Here is a 13,341-nt window from a genome sequence, read left to right as displayed (position 1 = left end):
CGGTCTGGTTGACACACCTGCTTGTACGACAATTTCCATGTAACCTCATGTTTGACTTCAAGCCTAGAGTTCAGTGGGTGGCGGGAGCCAGGGAGGTGCTGCCAGGTGAAGATTTTTAGACCAGACCCTAAAATGCATAGCTTCATCTCTGCCCTCTTTAAGAGCAACATCACTTCCACCCCCTTCTTTTTTCCTGCTCTACTTACTGTTAGATAATATAGATAACCTGATAGCAATCATTCCTCCCACTATTCCCTGTCCCCCACACGATGGGCCCGATTCACAAAACTAATTTAAGAAAAAATCCTAAACTTACTACAATTTTAGTATTCACAGAAGGCACTTACTCATTTTGGTATTCACAGTAGACACTTACTCATTTTGGTATTCACAGAAGGCACTTACTCATCAATGAGTAAGTGCCTTCTGTGGATACCAAAATGAGTAAGTGCACTTAAGTTACATGGAAAACCTACTACTATGAATTGTAACACAATGCTGCATAAGCAGCTGTGTTGTGTTACATTTCTTTACAGAGTCACACAAGGTGGTGCAAATAACACCTCACATAGGTTTGTAAGTCTTACTTCAGCCTTTGTAAGATGAAAGGACAGTGCAAAGGCTTAGTAAATCTAGGTCTGAGTGTCTTTTCTGCGACACAACTCAGCTTCATATTGAACCTGGGTCTTCATGGCCATTAAGAGGGGCATATGAAATCAACACAAAGAGCATATCACCTACTCGTGCTTATCCTCCAAAGGACAGTTCCCACTCTGTCCCCGCCTGACCCTTCTTTGCATTGAGACTGTTCTGAATGCTGCAGCTGCTAAAACCACTTTCAGTGGCCGAAACAAATGCCTAAATAAACAAAGCTAAATTGACTTTCCACGAACAACTATCTTGAACCAGGAATGAACACTTACACTGCAAAGGTAGTTAAACATTTCTTAAATTAATTTAATTTGAATGGGCTCTGAAATTCATCTTCACTATCAGAGCGTTTGGCTGATTCATTGGCCTTATGCATACTTTAGAGTATTCATGTCAACAAAAAAACACTTCTATGACATTGATGTAATCGCAAAGATACATCTTCATCAAGTTCTAACAGATGCCAATGTTTCTTTAAACCTTTCTTAGGGGCCCAAGTGGATTATTGTACATTGTAATGAACCACGGTTGTCTCATTCTGAGTATACTCGTGTGTTTTCTCAAAACTAAGTAAGTACTGCCAGTTTATTTGTTTGACTTTGTTCGCTGATTAAAATAACAATGAATTGACTTTCAACTACAAAAGTCTTTCCTTGCTGCACTTCATCCAGGTTCTCTGGAGCTCAATAAAAGATATTTTTAATGCAGCTAGGTTGCTGGGCTTTGCATGCAAAGTGGAATGCCAAGCTGTTTAGGTCTCGCCTAGCGATGCAGCACGAATGTGCTGTCATCGCTTTGCGAGGCATGCAGTATACACTGTAGTGTAGAAGCTTTGTGGAAGCTCCGCCCACTCTTTGCTTATTGGCTTTTGTCTAAAATGGTGCCTTCTGATTGGTTTGAGGCTTGTTAGTCCCTCTTCAGTCATCATTTGTATCCTTCCACGGCTACTGGCCCCTTTACTCCTAACACTATTTTCTTTTCGGTCTCACCTAGTGATGCATCACGAATACGCTGCTATCGCTTGGCGAAGCTTGCAGTATACACTTTAGTGTGAAAGCTTCGTGGATGCTCCGTCCATTCTCTGCCCATTGGCTTTTGTCTTAAGTGCTGACTTTTAGCCCCCTCCCCGCCCCCTCCCTCAGTCTGTGACTTCTCGCCCCTCGCCACCCCACTCCCGTTCATGTCTTTTTTGAGTCTTCAAAGCAATAGGACTCATGTAAATCACGACCTGCTTTGTTTACGTTTAGTGCGCCGTGTGCGCTTTCACTTTCTAAGCAGCCAGACAATCGAGCCGGTGCCGTTTGTGTCTTCAATGCAATAGGACTCGTGTAAATCACGACGTGCTTTGTTTACGTTTGGAATGGAATGGAAATGGAAATGCATTTGTTAGGCGCGGGTGCTGCCCATGGGCGTCCAAGCGCTGAGTAGAAGCAGAGATGTGACGGAACAGGGAGATTAGGATTAGAGAGATTTGGCGAACAGTAATGTTTTCAGCTTTTTCCGGAATGCGAGCAAGTCGGGGTTGGAGCGAAGAGAGAGGGGGAGAGCATTCCAGAGCTTGGCGGTGTTCAGCGAGAACAGCCTACCCCCGGTCCTGGCTCTTTTCACTCTAGGAACAACTGCCAGGAAAGCATCCGTGGATCGAAGGTTCCTATTTGGGTGGTAGGGGATGACAAGATTGTTATTTATTGCTGATCCCGTCTTTCAAAAAGCCCGATGCGCAATACACAGCGCCTTAAATGTCACTCTTAGCCTCACTGGCAACCAGTGCAGGTTTTTCAGTCCAGGTCTAGCTGACTGGGTTCGCGGAATCTGGAGTAGGGTACGTTCGGCGCGTTTAGCGCGCCATGCCACTGGTCCGACTCCCTGTCGCTGTCTCAAGCCGTGGGGGAGGCTGGCCAGTTATCATCGATAAAGAAGAAGCCGGGAGGGCAGCCCATTTTTTAGCACCTTTGCCACCGCGCCCCACCATTGTAGTCAAAGGACGCCCCTGCTGAGAGACCGGAGGCAAAAGAGTCGACCTCCGAACAATCAGCCAGTGCCGCCGTTCCGCTGAGGCAGTCGTGACCCAAAACGCCTGCTCCGAAAATCCTCACATGTTTAGTAACTCGAGGATTGGCTACGGGAGAGTTTAGAGCGGTGAATTCACTTGGACGCAAACTTGCCCTGCATATTATGCCTCAGAGTAAAGTTAATTGATTGATTGAAACATAGACTAGGAATATGATGGAATTGAGAAATATGAAAGATAAAATACCAGTAACAACATCCATTGGTGCACTGCAAATTGACTTTTCAATAGCACTTCAGCAGCATTTTTGCTCACTGTTATCTTTGATATGCTTATGATGCTATGCCTGTGCCCTGGGATCTCTCCATATCACCAATCATTTTTACTTCTGGAACCCCAAATTTGTGAATCAACAACATCTGAAAAGGTTTTTCATACGAGGTGATGTCTCCCTGCTTACAGAACACGTTGGCTTCCTTGCAAGGGCAAGGTGTTTGAAAACAGCCTAAGGCCAGATGATTGTAGAGGGCCCCCTTACGGTCCATGGGGGAGGGATGGAGGCTAAGATTTTGTTACCCCACTGATGCATTGGTGTAACTTGTAACAGGATGCATGCTGTGTTCATCGCACATTATTCCTCTGTGGTGTCACCCAACACAGAACTGACGGCAGAAGATTTACGCGCATATTTGAGTTAGCACTTATTCTGTGACTTAACACACTCAGCAAAGACCTCCACGTGCGATATTTAGCGGTATAAGCTCGCAATAACTGCGTCACTCATAAAAAGCTGCTTAGATTTCAGAATGCTTGGGGTGCTGTATTGTACAGAGCTACCAATGTAAGTTTTAATTCTGAAGTTTGTAAAATGGGCTCCATGACCCCACTGTGCAAAATGTAAGAGCGTTCACAGGTTAGAACATTATTTAAACTGCACAATTTCTCGTATGGCTTGGAGTCCAAGCTGCTCATGAATATAGATGACTTAAATCCATACACACAGAAAACTCTGGAGGTGTTAAAGCCAGACCTAATGTCGTTGCCAGTGCTTGTTCAACCTTGACATTCCAGCTAAGGTTAGCCCGATCTCAAACCATAACACGTTTCACAGATCATATTTGTTTCGCAGATCATATTTCAAGTTCGGCTCGTGTCTTTCTCGAGTACAGAACACGCTTCTGTTTCAGTCTAGCTATTGTCCATGATCAGTTTCAGTTCCATACCAAACTGTTCTTTACCTCCATATTCCTCTGCTGCTCCACATCCCTGACAAAGCAACACAAGCATTTGCAAAGCTAGCTGGTCCGACTTATGCTGCCAGCCTTTTGACTTTGTCAATGCATTAGCTTTGTCAATGCATGTTGGTTTTAGTAAAACTTTATTGTTTGGGACTAACAGTTACCTTAACCCCTTTCCATGGTGCCTCACTGAGAACAAATGCTCTTTTTATCCGGTTATAGCAGTTGTGTAAGGCTAAATGAGAAGAGTTAATATAACACCCAGGATAATGTGCTGCATGGCTAAATACTTTTAAGATCCTAAAGGCGAGACCGTTGCATTGCAAATGCTTGTTTTAAGACTTGTCTTGGTAAATTACACTTTCTTAAAACATCATCAGCTTGGTTTCTTCTATTTCCTTCTTTTAATAGCATCTGATTTATACGTTTAATTTCTTGATATGCCGAAATGTTCGTCAGAACAAATGTCTAATCATGAATTGCTTTGAATTCTCAGCTATTAATTTCAAATAGTATAATATCGCTTCTGTGTGTGTCCTGCGTTGCATTGTGTTGTATTGTAATGCATATATCAAATTTTTGCTGTTAGTTGGATCCAAAATTATGTATTTTCATAGCTGCCAAGGTTTCTGATTTTTTATGTGTGACATTTTCATAATTTCAGTGTAATTATGAGTGACATTCAACGACTATGAGTGACATTTTCTCACGAGCAAAAATCAAGCAATGAAGACGAGGAAAACATAAATATCAGAAATTACAGCCATTTCAACAACGAGAAACTCTACGAAGATCTTAAAACTATTGCAAAGCACCAGGAATGGAAGGGCACTAACAGACATGAAACACATACTGCATAGCTGCCAAGTTATAAGAGTGCTTATGTGTGACATTTTCTAGGTTTCAGAGTACTTATGAATGACATTCAGCTACTAAATGTATGACACTAAGGGGCATATTTACAATAAAGTGGCGAAGCGTGTCGTTAAGCGAAGAATGTTAACGACACGCTTCGTAACTTTAGAAACGCAGGGCTGCACCGTATTTACTAGAATATGGTGCAGCCCTGCGTTTCCCGCTGCTTTGACGCAAACATTAGCTGCCTAGCACCAATGCAGGCATCCTTGCACCATGGTGCACAGGTCCCTGTTTTGAGGGGAAGATTGTTTATGTGCAGGGAGATCCCCCTTCCTGCAGATAAACAATCTTTAAATGCCGTTTTATAAATTCTATGTGTGCTGCTTAATGCAGCACACATAGAAGTTGCAAAACAGCATTTTTTAATTTTTAAATGCCGTTTTATGAATTCTCTGTGTACTGCTTAATGCAGCACACATAGAAGTTGCAAAACAGCATTTTTTTTAAATGATTGTTTATGTGCAGGAAAGGAGACCTTCCTGCACATAAACAATGACAGGCAATTTTCTGTTTCTATGTGTGCTACACAAGGCAGCACACATGGAAAAAGCAAAAACAAGGAGAAGTAAAGCATTTCTCCTCGTTTCGCTTGTTTAAGACCAGGTTTTCTCTGGTCTTATTTTTGGCGCTGCCTCCTATTTACGCTGCCCTTGTAAATAGGAGGAAGCGTCAAAATCAATGGGTGTTGCGGTTGTATTGTAAGGCCAGTGCAAACATCATTCAAAAACCTGGAGCATTTGTGGTACTGCAGAGCCAGTGAATGCTTGCTTCAAAGGCGTGGAACAAGTGTGGTACTCAGGACTAATTCAAGCTTCCTTCAAAGACATGGAGCACGTTTGGTATTGCAGGGCCACTGTATGTTTTCTTCAAAGGTATGTAACAAGTGTGACACTGATCAGCATCATGTATGCCTTCCCTAGCTAGAACACAAAAAGCAGCATTTCAGATTTGGTATAAGTGTAAGGAAAGTCACTGGAGTGTGTGCAAGCTTGATACACACACATAGCATGTTTTACACACACAAATCAGGTGCAGCACGGGACAGGAGTACATGCTCCCCTCACATCCATAGAACACATACCGAACTGGTCGGAAACAAGGCAAACTTCCCTCACATGCACAGAACATGGATAGCACCTGCAACAGCAGTCTGTGCCTGTGTATAAACACACACACACATACACACAATATGTGCAGCATTTGGCAGCAATGAAACTTCCACTCACACACAGCACATATACGAGATGGCCAGCAGCAGTGCAAACTATGATATCCTCATATACAAAAAAGCATACTGGCGTATTTAATGCACAGAACGCCCAAAGTATAGAGGTTGATGAGCCACTTAAGGCTAGAGCTAGATGCTAGCCTCTGGTTTAGCTTGAAGTCCTCTTAAGCCCTCAAGATAAAAATGGTTTGATCTTACTTGTGGCATCTGCCAGCCACTCATGCTGTAACCCCATGTATCAAGAATGAAAGAGAAACCATTAAACGTTGATGTTAAACATGAGTGAGAAAGCAATACCAACAGTGGCTGAAATACACAATGTGAGACCTGAAAACCTGAGATCAATCCCAGCTTGCCTGCTTGCCCAAATTGTGTGATCCTAAGAATTTATTTTATTTTATTGTACCTCCTATTTTTAGGTCTCGCCAGCCTCATGTTTTATTAAATAAAATCATTAAAAAAAATGCATGCATATATAGGTGCTAAACACCTCCCCCATTAGTTCATTGACTCAGACTTCCCAATGACTGCCAGTCCCTATATATACTAGGGTTACATCAACTATTTTCATAACTCCCAAGACATTTATTGTAAAGTGCAATGTTCATTCCTCACTATAAACCAGTCCAAACAATAAATCCTATAAAAAAACAAGCACAACCGGTTAGTATTGCAAAAGTCTGAAAGCAAATGTATATACTAATGTCACACCCCCCAGCTTGGTTCAGGTCATTCTTCACAAGGCTGCAGTAATGCCACTCTCTCCCAGATGGAGCTTCAGGAAACCTAGTAAAGACTAGTGAAAATGCAGATTCAAGTAAAAACTTCACTTGCATTTGACTTTTGGAGGGAGAACTAGTAAAGACTTGTGGAGCTGCAGCTTAAATAAAAAAATGTATTGCTTTTGCTCTTAAACTTGTGAGGGACACCTAGTAATGACCTATGGAATCACATCTTCATGAAAGACTATCAAGGCTTTTGCATTTGTCTTGTGAGAGACAACTAGTTATGACTAATGGAACTGCAGATTTGAGTAAGAATGTCAGTGCTTTTAATCTGTGAGGGACACCTAGTAACCACTAGTGGAAATGCTGCTTCATCCATGAATTTCAATGCTTTAGCATCTGATTCGACAGGGACACCTAGTAATGACTAATGGAACTGTAGCATCATGTAAGAAGTTCAATACTTCTGCATTTGACATCTGAAGGACCCCTACTAATGACTGGTGGAATTGCATCTTCCCGGGAGTTTATCAATGCTTTTGCATTTGACTTTTGTGGAACACCTAGTAATGGCTACTGGAATTTCAGCTTTGTATAAGAATTTCAGTGCTTTTGCATTTGATTTGTGTGGGGCAGCAACATCATTGAAGAATTGCAATGCTTTTGATTCTGACTCGATAGGGACACCTGGTAATGACTAGTGCAATTGCAGTTTGATGAAAAAATAAAATTCCTTCTCCATTTGACTTGTGAAGAACACCTAGTGTGGAAATTTAGCGTGCAAACTGAACATTATCTGCGCCATCTTGCCTCTCCCCAGCGCCACGCACAGCGAATGCACGGCCGCCATTTTAGGCACCCCACTCTCTCCCCGCTCACTCTCGATCGCCAGCGCTTTCCCCTGGCGCTGCGAGCATCCCCCGCGCGCCGGCCACCCCCGCTCTCTCATACAGGCCATAAACCCTCTCCTTCTGCGCGACCCTGCTACGGAACCACATCCGACCGACATCCCATACATGGTCATGCCTCTCCTTTGATAACCCCCTTCCTCTGCGCCCCATTGTCCGAACTGGTCCCAGGCCATCACCTAGCCCTGCGGATGCAGTTTATTGCCCCTACTGTAAGGGAAACACCCCGCATCAAAGGGATTACAGTAGATCAAAGCCCCTACCCCCTGAGACCCGGCCGGTTGCACACACCCCCGGAAATTAGCGGAATTCCCTGCTGCGCGATAGCCATCTCCCACTGCGGGTAGGGTGGGAACCTCTACTGTAACTATGTGTGGGATCGGATCTGAGCCGGGGCTTCAGGGGATGTTCTTTCAGGCATCAAGAGAATCTCAAGAATGTACTATATGTAATAAAGCAATAAACCGGTGTATAAGAGACCAGGTCTCAGAGATGCGGTTAGAGCACCTCGTGACGATACCTTGCTGTCTGATCTGATGTGTTCTGCTCCGACGGAATAAAACTTTGTTTCCTGCCTTCCAGTCTCCGGCGCCTGCCTCTTTTATTGGTAAATTATCGAGTGGTATGAGAGGCGATTACCGCCGGGCAAATACTTGAAAGGTTATCGACTGAAACTGCCGCTACCATTTAACAATTGGCGTCCCAAACGTGGGGCCCATCAGCGACACGTGGATCCAGTGGGAGAGGTCCCGACGACAGAGTGAACGACTGCAACGATCGGGAGAGCTCCTGCCCAATAGACCCTCGTCTGGCAGCCGATCATCCGAACTTCACTGATTCCGAGCAGACCTCTCTCGAGTGATCTACGGTCCTGACTGGGAACCATCAGGAGTGCCGCGGCAAATACGGAGAGTAGAGGACGATCGGGCGCTGGAGGCGGAAGACGAGAAACTGTCCACGCGGTCCGGGTAAGGTCGTGATACACGACAAAATGCGAAATAATTGATTGATTGTTTAAAGCTTTGGAAATACTAGTATTGCTCATTGATTGTGCTCATTGATTGTTCTCTTTGAGATATTCGCTGTCTACAAACGGGGAGGAGTAGAAATACTCTCTCTCTCTCCCTTTGCAGATAGTGAAGGGTAGGTAACGCAGACTTTTGTCCCCGTTGAAACCCGTCGTGCCTATCTTTATCTCCCCATTGATTGATTGTCCGAACATTGATTGTTTTGGAGAATAGTGCTTTTTGAGATATTCTCTGTTTGCAAATAACGTAGAATAGGAATATTCTGTCTAGTCTTTGCAAATGGTGAAGGGTAGGTAATGCTGACTTTTGTCCCCGTTGAAACCCGTCATGCCTATCTTTATCTCCCCATTGATTGATTGATTGATTGTCCGAACACTAGTTGTTCGATATTGGTTCTTTGGAGGTATTCTCTGCTTACAAATAACGAAGAATAGAGATATTCTGTCTAGTCTTTGCAAGCAGTGAAAAGATAGGTAGTGCTGACTTTTGTCCCCGTTGAAACCCGTCATGCCTATCTTCTCCCCACTGATTGGTAGTTGGTTCTGCCCGGACCGCTTATTAGAGGTGAACCATCCGGCTCCACTGGAAGGCACCCCTAATAAGGACATGTTCACTAAATATGGACTAGTCGCCGTAGCTTATAGCAAACTGTGGCATAAATATACCAAGAAGGACCCCGAGAGTCAGTGGCCACTGATGGGATCCTTCGACGACCATAAGATAGATGCGCTAGAAATAGCTCTGCGTAGCAATAAGACGACGCCTACTATGCTTGACAGTATCGGCATGTGGCGCAAAGAAGCAACGCAACGGAAAAAGAGGGAAGAAGTAAAAGCAGAAAAGGAATTACGAAAGGCAGCTCACCTTGCCGCTAGAAAGTTAGAAGAAGACATAAAGGAGAGAAGGGAAACTAAACTAAGACAGGAGCCCGAAACCTCAGGCCAGTACACTGTTAGGACCCCTTCTTTGCTCTACCCTGAGTTGTCCTCCAAGCAGCGAACGAATGATGAATTACTGTTAGGTCCCCCGATCATTTACATGCCCCCTCCATATGCACCCTCCCAGTCAGTAGTGCAACACCTACAACCCCCGAACACGAGCGAAAGCAGTACAGGGGCCTCGGTCCTCACGGCCTCCGCGCCGGCTGAGCCTCTTGTACTGAACCCAATGTCGGTTACAACGCTAGATGACCATGAGATGGGAAAGAAAGAGTCCACCAGAATGAATCGATTAACAAAGGATGAACGAGCAGGAATCGACAAGATAGTAAAGGCACTGGTAGGATCCTTTTTGACCTTACAAAAACTAAAATAACGCTAGGAGTTAGCCCTTTGTGGGACATATGAAACCAAGGGAAGGAGTCAAGCTCACGGTCGAGACGACCACGAGGTAGCCCGACTCCATTACTCTCGCTACCTAAACATGTCTGCCCTACTGCCCACCCCGCCCAATAAGCATGACAAAATCCCGCACAAACGGAAGCCTGCTGACACCCACCATCGACGTCACCAAACTAGGGCTAGATCGCGCACAATTGGGCTATGTTATTTTTCCGATTGCACAGTAACCTCCTTGTGCTCGTCATCAGATTGCAAATATGTACAAACACTCCAACGAAGTAGTATAGTTATAACATTTTAATAACTTATAGGATATAACAAACACACCAACAGGGTAAACAGGTTAAAACACGTTTTAAAACAACTATTTACATGACAGTCTGCTGCAACCTCCATCCCAAAGCCTTAACGTCCACGTGACACCGTCCTCGCCTCTCCTTCCTCGAAATTGCAACATTGGCCTGTTTTGGGCGGTTCTTTTAGTCGGCTTTGGGCTATAAAAGCCATGCAAAAATCCATTGACCTCAGTGGCGGACGACTGTGCGAATAGGCCGGAGGCTATACGAAGCGCCGAAGTTCTGGCAACCCCAAGGCGGAGCCCGCCACGCTGTGCGGGCCTTTCCGCTTTCTCTTCTTTCTTTAATGAGGGCTGATGCCCTGGCGGGGGGAGGCGACGCAGACGGGCCTCCCCCACCTCCCCAGGTGGAGGCTCGCCAGGCACCCCAACCATCTTTTTCATCGGCCTGCTGAATTTCACCCTGGCACGCTGTGCGGATCTTCCCATTCTCTTCTTCCTCCAATAACGGAGGGGTGCCCTGGCGGGGGGAAGCGACGCGGACGGACCTCCCCCACCTCCCCAGGTGGAGGCTCGCCAGCAGATGAGGGCACCCCAACCGTCTTTGACTCACCGGCCAGCTAAGCTGCACCCAACCGTCTTTGACTCACCGGCCAGCTAAGCTGCACCCAACCGTCTTTGACTCACCGGCCAGCTAAGCTGCACCCAACCGTCTTTGACTCACCGGCCAGCTAAGCTGCACCCAACCGTCTTTGAATCACCGGCCAGCTAAGCTGCACCCAACCATCTTTTTCATCGGTCTGCTGGATCGCACCCTGCCACGTCGAGTGGATCCTCCCATTCTTTTCTTCTTCCTTCAATAACGGAGGGGTGCCCTGGCCGGGGGAAGCGACGCGGACGGGCTTCCCCCGCCTCCCCAGGTGGAGGCTCGCCAGCAGACGAGGGCACTCCAACCGCATCTTTCACACGTCAGCCAGCTGAGTTGCGCCCTGCCACTTCATTCTCCGTTCGGCTGAGCCGGCGCCCCTGCACGCGGCCGCCAGGCAACCACCCAAGCACCGGGTTCACCAGGACTGCCGCTAGCACCCGACGTGAGGAGTGGGCCCCCGCAGCAAGGTAATCGGGGACCCACCCGGGTGGTGATACCATCCAAACTGCTGTCGTCGCTGCTACTGGAATCACCCCGGTAGCAGTACCATCCGAACTGCCGCTGTTACTGCTGCTGGCTCCTCTCCGGTGACTGTACCGAAGAGCTGCTGCTACTGCTGCCCTTGAACTCCGGCGGTCGACTCCTCCGGATCCAGGCCTAAAGCCCACCATGAGACAATTCTGGACTCGAAAGCTTGTCTGCTTGGGCATGGGCCCCACCCTTGACAAGATGCTCCCCTCAGCCTTGCAGAATCGGCTGGAGTCATTTGACACTCGACTCCCGCGGACTTCCGGTAAGGACAAACCGCCGCCATTGCTCTTTGCCCCGGACGGCAGCCACCTTGCCTCCGCTTAGTGCAGTGAGAAAGACTGGTTCGAAGCGTTGGCGGAAGAACCCGCCTCCTGCCCCGCCCCAAGAACGAACCATGGCATTTCTATGGGGTCGCAGTGACGCCATGCTGACTCAAAATTGACGCTAACGAAAGTTCTCGAACTACTGAAAGGGATTCTGGTCCAACAGCAAATTCATGGAAAGACTTAGACTGTACTCTGGCCCGACTTCGCCCCAAGATGGCGCCGATGTAGGAGAGGCCTACACACCCTTGTGGCGTCCCAGTCACGTGACATTTGTGTTAAACAGATATATATATATATATATATATATATGCGATGCTTCCACACATGATGGTCGGGGAGGGGCGGCAAGGGAACCGATTTTATGCCGTAGTAGCGTTGCTCATGACACTCGACGCCTCCCCACCACGTGGCCGGCCTGAACGGTTGTAGGCCCGTATCTTGTATGCTGACATTGTTTTAAATAAAGGGTCTCTTGAAAGAATTACGGAATCAGTGCCATGACTAATCACATAGGTTGATAGAGATCTCTTCATTTGAATAAATAATTGTTACCCCCAAGCAATAGAAAACAGATAATGCAGTCCCCATTTGCCTGAATCTTTTTGATTAACGGAATTTGTACCCATCACACCTATCTTTTCCAAGAGTTGTTAAACCATGGTCAACCATAGCTCAGGGTATATGCCGAACGCAAGGTATGGTATCTTGCATCCTAATACACGACCGATTGAGAAATGCATATATGACAAGGGAACCCGAATTAAGGAAATGAAATAAATTAGAGCATCTTTGTCTCGGACAAAGAGAATAATAGGTCTGTGGTATCACCCATTCCTGCGACTAGCCTCGTACGTGGTAAGTAGAACATTTTCGTGTCTGCGCGCGCTGGGGTACTTTGAATACTGCACATCCCCTCCCCTCTTTTTTCCCCTCTATAGGTCACGACAAAGTTCCGACTGAAGAGTGGAATGGACATGGACCGCACAGAGTTCAATATCAGGGAAAAACATAGACAAACGTTGTGAGATAGTGCGTAAAATTACAGACCACCATTAGGAACATGAAAAAGTGTATGATATGATTGTGCGTGTGTTCTACGATTATACGGCATGAATGTGTATGCGTTTTATATTTGGGTCACTTGAAGAGAGCGTCACTGTATGATTGAAGCACTCGTCCACCGATGAAAGGGAGGAGAATAAAGGGTCCGACACCCCCTAGGATAAACTACAAAATACTGAAAGTACGCAGCATAGAAAAAGAGGACAGGAAAGGAGAGGTCCCGATGCTCAACGTAGCCCTGAGTCTCCATCTTAAGTTTCTGCACTTGATGCATGTACTGTCACACCCTATCCGGCATTTGTGTGTACGTGATCACCGAACTTATGTCATTTCCCCGCTTGTGTTTTCTTACATGGAACAGACCCATGCTACTCCATGTTGTGTGTGCACCAAGTGGCCTATTTTCTTACCCATGTCTCTCTCGTTTTGTG

The sequence above is a fragment of the Triturus cristatus genome, chromosome 2_2 (assembly GCF_964204655.1).
Source record: "Triturus cristatus chromosome 2_2, aTriCri1.1, whole genome shotgun sequence".
Lineage (NCBI taxonomy): Eukaryota > Metazoa > Chordata > Amphibia > Caudata > Salamandridae > Triturus > Triturus cristatus.
This window is presented reverse-complemented; position numbering follows the sequence as displayed.